This window comes from Ictidomys tridecemlineatus, chromosome 4, assembly GCF_052094955.1.
Source record: "Ictidomys tridecemlineatus isolate mIctTri1 chromosome 4, mIctTri1.hap1, whole genome shotgun sequence".
Lineage (NCBI taxonomy): Eukaryota > Metazoa > Chordata > Mammalia > Rodentia > Sciuridae > Ictidomys > Ictidomys tridecemlineatus.
The window spans coordinates 58403328-58409718 of NC_135480.1; the positions used below are offsets into that span (position 1 = coordinate 58403328).

At 39.7% G+C, this 6391-nt stretch overlaps 1 pseudogene; it reads left to right on the top strand.

The window, feature by feature from the left end:
- Window positions 1–508: 508 nt before the first annotated feature.
- LOC101972938 (olfactory receptor 52D1-like) lies at window positions 509–4349 on the top strand (annotated as a pseudogene).
- Window positions 4350–6391: the final 2042 nt, after the last annotated feature.

The window sequence follows — 6391 nt, forward strand, 5'->3', positions numbered from 1 at the left end:
CTTTCAGAGAATTTGGCCACTTTCATAGTCAACTCTGACTCTTCTATAATAATGATTCCTAAATCTCTTAGTTTAATATTGGTACTTTTCCCAGTGTACCAGCTTTCTCTCTGAGTATCTCAGGTGAATTTCTGGCTTAGTATTTCCAAGTCTATTTCAGGATTTCCCAGGCTATCCTTATTCTAAATTCTTTGTTTCTTACACCTCAGTGAAAGTCATCAACAATTCCTCAATCCACCTTTTCTGAAAAATTTTGATCCGTTAGTGATGTGACTCATCATTCTTCAGAGTACCAGTGACTAAAGGTAAACATGTAGAAGGATAAAAGTTAATGGAAATATGGGAGAGAGGAAGCATATTTGGAAAGTTAAGAGGAAACGAAAGACTAAAAATTTCGGGTGTACTTCAGGAGACAGGCAAGTCTGGGTTGAACAACTGAGTCTCATGTCCTTGGGGCTGGGGAGGATGCACATCTTTGAGGTAGGCTCTGTGACTCAATTGTGTTGTGATGTCCCATGAGTCTAAAGGCCTGAAGGTTGTGGAGGTGAGGGACTGTACCCCAAATATCTCTAGGGTCTCACTTCCTAGTACATGGGTTATTCAAATTTGTTGGTCTGAATTTCTGAGATCAGTTACCTATGTTTTCTCTTAGGGAAGAAAGAGTCCCTGGGACAAAGTGAGGATGATAGAAAGAAAGCACTTTGGGATCCTAGAAGTAGGCTTCTTCCTCCTCCACCATCATGTAGGTTCCAGTGGTTAGATCCCTGAGTAGGGTGGAAGACATTATTGGCATTATTCTTAGCAGAATTACTTGGTACTGTTCCCTGCTATACCTTAATGGAGAGCAGTTTACTGATGTCTGTAAATCATTCTCTTCCCCATTAAGTTTATTGCATTGTAGCTTCAGGATGATAAAGGAATCCAAACCAGAAGTTTAAGGAGTAGACTTTGATGACAAAGCTGCAAAATCCTCTCAGCTGTGGTGAATGAAAGCTTGGATTTTGGTCTCCAAGAAGAAACCATGGAAAAGATCTGTCCTGTGCCATATCCAAGGGTGCCAGTCCAGAGTAGCGGCTGCAGATCCCTCAAGGTATTAGCAACTGTGTAGGCCCTGCATACCTGATTAGCTCTCTAGCAGGACAAAACAAGGTGAGAAGCTGTGGGGAAAACTACATTTGAAGATAAGAGTCGGTGGTATCTACTAAAATAAATCCTTTCTGCAATACAAGTATTGGGGTAGGATTAAAATACTAGAAAAGGGGAAGGACACTGGGCAGAATATGTTAATTGAATCTACAATGCTCACATTAGTAGTCATCAACCTGTATTATCAGGCACTGTGAAACAAAACAAAACAGTCACTGAGACACATTGTGGCATCATAAACTACAGTAAAAGTAGATATCATGAAGGATATAAAACAGGACTCCAGAGATTTGTAATACTGTAGAAAATAAACTTTGATAGCCATTTGCATAAGTTTCCATAGTCATAAGTTTCCACAATTAGAGGCACAGAGAATTATCTCTACTCAACAGTAGAAGTGCCAGCTATAGCTTCATAACACAAAACTACACGCAATTTCAATCATGGACAAAAGTCTGCACACAGACATTTAATCATAGAAATGTAAAAATAAAAGAAAATCACAAAATATCATGATAAAATGACTTCCCAGATTTTTTTAAAGGAAAAAAAAATTTGACTTTTTTTTCACAATATGATATCCTTAGAAACTTAAATGTTAGCTATTATGGGAATAGAAAAATGAGAAATTCAGAAAGTGGTTCTTAAAATATATTCCATTATGAGACATTTGAAGAAAAGCCCGGGAGCAGGGAAAAACAATCCTAGCAAACTTTTTTAAATAACCAGAACCTGTTCACTGGGGATATTATAGTTACCCTTGTAAAGTGCCTGTTAGATGTAGGGTGTTGTTTTCATTTTCCACCCATGTGTGTGTATAGTTCTTCCAGTCTTAGCATTATCCTTCTATCCTCCTCTGTGTGCTCAGATCAACAGTGTGTGGGATGCAGAACAAGTGATCAAGATCCGATCATATCAGAATGGCCTGGATTTGAAAGAATTGATGGAAAACCTTAAACTTTTGCCTTTTGGAGTGCGGAACTACTGCATCAGAGGTGGGAGTCTATTGGAGTAATTGTTTCAAATAAGTCACAAGGTAGAGAGAGTGAGGGCCAAATAGAAAGCAAGTATGCCAGAAGGATGCTGTAAAAGGTTGAGATTTCCTATGGTGAATGCCTGGCCCATTATGTCCATTCTATTCAAATCTGATAAGCTACTCAAAAGAACATGAAACAGGTGTCTGCTAAATTCATTTAAAAGTTTGTAGATATAGAAGTGAAGGAGGATAGCCAAGAATCAAAGTATAGTGACTAAAACACTAAGACAAATCTAACAACCTGAGGTCTGCATCTACCTGCCCTATGTAGAAAACAATGCATAATCATACCCCTTTCAACTGGGAACTTTATGTTTAAAAAGTATATTACAGTTACAGTAAAGGAGAGACAATGTAAGAAGAGCTGTTCTTTAATAGATAATTAAATCAAATGGAAGCAGCTGTGAAGCATTTTTAGCTATACATATAGAGAAAACGTGCTTCAATAATGGAATTGGGTGCTGCTTAGTTTGTTCCTTGAAGTAGCAGTTACAGTGCTGGTTGACAGAAAGGCGGGGTTCCAGACAGTCTTTAATGTCACTAGTGATGGTCTCTCTGAAACTTTCGCTATCACAAAGGTCTCAGGGTAAGAGCCTTGCTGTGTCTGCACTGCCATTCTTTCTTGTGTCATGTATCTTGTTGCACTGCTTGGAATACTGCCCTCATCCTTGTCATTGTGATGGATAGTGCCCTTCATGCACGGATGTACCTCTTTCTTTGCCTTCTCTTGTTGTAGGGACAGACAAAGCAAGGCACCGAAGATAGCAGGAAAAAGTTTTATTTGGCTGCAACTGGGTTTAGAGGGCACAGCTTTTGTTGTAATCAATCCCCTGAACCCCTAGTTCAGGTAGTTTCAGAATTTTATTTTATTTTTTAAAATTTGTTTTAATTAGTTACACATGACAGTACAATGACCTTGACAATCATACATTTGAGTCAGAAGGGACATAATACCTAATTTTTCTGAGTATACAGTTTGCAGAATCACATTGATCATGCATTCACATATATACACACAGAATAATAATGTCTGCTTCATTATACACACTCAATAATTATACCCAGCATGTAAGGGGAGGGGCTCAGAAGTTCACAGTCTGCAGAAGTTCACATAAAAGCAGCTTTTTCTTTCACTGTTCTGGGGCAAGTTAACCCTTCAAGGACCTGAGAAGGGGAAAATTTCTTGTCCTCTTTCTTTCCTCCTCCTGCTAGCAGTTACCATGGAGCCCAATTGGTAACTTATCTTAGAAATGTAGACATCTCTGTGAAGCCCCAGCTCAAGGCTAGAGGCCTTGTTTACAAATTTCTACAAACTATATACTGGATACATATTTGTGGAACACTAGTAAGGGGCTGTCCAGCCCCTGGAGTGCTGATTTCTTTCCGGCCAGTGGCCAAGTAAAATAGGGCAACACAAAAATAGGAAGTTTATCTACATTGAACTCTTTTGTAGAGACTCTTCTGTTGATAGTCCTAAAACCAGCCATGGTAAAAATTTCTGGAGAAGCCCACTTAAGACTACTCTGTGGAGAAAGGGGGTGCCACTACACCCTCTCTCACTGATCTTGCTTTCAGCTCCACCACAGGGCCCCAAATGCTGGACATTTTGTGGCTTCATGTAGTTGAGATTTCCTTTGGTGGATCCCTGGATCAGATGGTTTGTGTCCATTTTATCTTGTGCTCCAAAGTACTTTGTTCTCCTGGCCACGGCCTTTGATAGATACATGGTTATCAATTGAGATAAACAACCCATGGAGATATACAACCATTCTCAACTACACTGCTATAGGCAGAATTGGATTTTGGGGTATATTCTACACTATATCTGTTGTCTCATCCTTAATCTTCCCTACTGTGGCTACCATGATATGCCTTACATGTACTGTGAGCATATCTATGAGCATTGCCTGTGCCAACATCACTATCAATATGGCCTATGGGCTGACTGTGGCTCTGTTGGCCATGGGTCTGGAGTCCATCCTCATTGCCATCTCCTAGTGGCTTTATCCTCCATGCTGTCTTTCACCTTCCATCTTAAGATGTCAGACTCAAGGTTCTGAGTACCTGTGGCTTCCACCTTGGTGTCACCCTCATTTTCTACATCCCTGCCCTCTTCTCCTTCCTCACTTCCACTCACCATCTAGCATGTATACAACTTTCTGACTAACCTGGCATGGTGACTTCTGTGCTCAATTTTGTCATCTATGGGACTAAAACCAAGGAGATTTGTAGTCAACTATCCTTCTGGGATTGCTTCACTTTGAGGATGAAGTGGTCTTGACCCATCAGTTGAGATAATGAGAGTAGTATAGAAACTCTGGTGGATGGCCGATAGATTTGTGGGTGTAAGGGAAGAGTATTATTACAAACCATGGGACTTGCTTTCTAATACTGGACACATCATTTGGCCAATCATGAACTCATTTCTTTCCCAGTATCTCAATTCTCTGACAGTTTTGCAGTCTGTTGAATATATTGCCCAAAAGTGAACTCATTTTAAATATGGCTATGGGAATCTGGAATCCTGACACCTGGCTGTTTCTATCACTAACTCTTTGGGTAGTGCTGATTCTTACTTTTGTTCAGAAGTAACATGGACTTTAGAGAGCAGACATGGTGCCCACAGACATGTATTTTAGGAGCAGAACAACAGTTGCAAAGGCATTGAGCAATAGTTCCCACCCCTACTTTCAGCATTTTTGTATTTTTTTCTCTCTCCTTAAAAATCATGCTTCTATCCCTTTAGAATTTATTACTTCAAGAGACAGAGGGACTTCGCTTTTGTCACTGGGTGTTTTTATAGTCTACTATTCTCATAAAAAACTCATTTTATTTGTTCATTAATTCACTAACTTACTCAATTCAATACTCATCGCTAAGGTTAGTCCCAAGCATAGTCAGATTATAAGCAAGGGAATAAAAGAAATTTTTCTTGAGATTATCAATAAAGACTTCATAAAGGAAGGTAATGTTCAACCAATGTCTTAAAAGATGGGTAAGCATTTGCCAGGTGAATAAGCCAGAAAGACATTCCAGGTAGAGGAAAGTGTATGAATAAAGGCATGGAGGTCTGAGGGTTTGGGGTACAGTTGGAATGTCATGAAGGCTGTTCTTTATCTACCAGTCCTTACATAGGATTACTGTAAGTGAATCTCCTAGCAGGAGATACTTAAAACATAATAAAGGCTAATAAGTGTCAGTTACTAAAATGTCTCAGACTTTCTGAGTCTGTTTCCTCATGTTTAAAATGAAGGTAATGCCATCTATTGGGTATTAGCAAAGATTTCTGTTGAGTTAAACAGAAATGATATATAGTGCTTGTCACATATGCATTCATAAAAATGCAGTTATTTACTCCTTTCTCTGCTCCAAAAGCTTTCCGATCCCCACCTCAGGTTTGATGGGCAGGTAACAATGACTGAGGTCTGTGATGCTCAGTGCATGCTTTAATTTTCCATAACATATCTTCAGGCCTGCTCCTTACAACAGTGAGATTGGATTTCATAAGGCCTGGCCAAAACCAAACCAAAACAAAAAACCCAATTTCACTTACAATATCTCCCAACATGCAAAGGGGAGAGGAAAGTGGGACCATTCTTGAAGAAAACTGAAGGTCCTTCGTTTGTTGTTGCTGCCACCCTCCTGAGTCCCTAGGTGTCTTCTTGCTGCTTATTCTGTCAGAATGGGCTCCTAGTCCTGGGAACCAAGGGCATTCCTTTCTTGAAAGTTTTAGGACCTAGAACTTTATTGGGGCAGTACTGGGCACCATGATGACAGATGTGTAATGTGCTCAGCCCACATGAAGCCCCAGCGATGCTGTACTAGCCTTGAGGTAGTCTGTGTAGCAAGCAGAGGTGCACAGGGGTTGTTGCCCCTTGCTATCATTAAGTAAACAAAACCACCTTGTCCTGGCTTCCTTCTTTACAGGACATTCCTTCTTCCTGGAATAAGTTTTAGTAATGTTTTTATACACACTCTATCTCTAATTCCTTTCAATTTTGGATTTGCCCTCCCATTCCAGGGAAACCACCTTAAGTTCAGCTATGGCTGAACTAATTGACAAACCCAGCAGCTATTTATCCTTTGTTTTTGTTTTTTAATAAGAGAAAAACGAACACGTTAACATGTTTATTTCACCTTTATATTGGAAGTATCCAGAGAGAATGTAGTTCTCAAATTCTGCCTTATACAGCATCTTCAACAAAGATC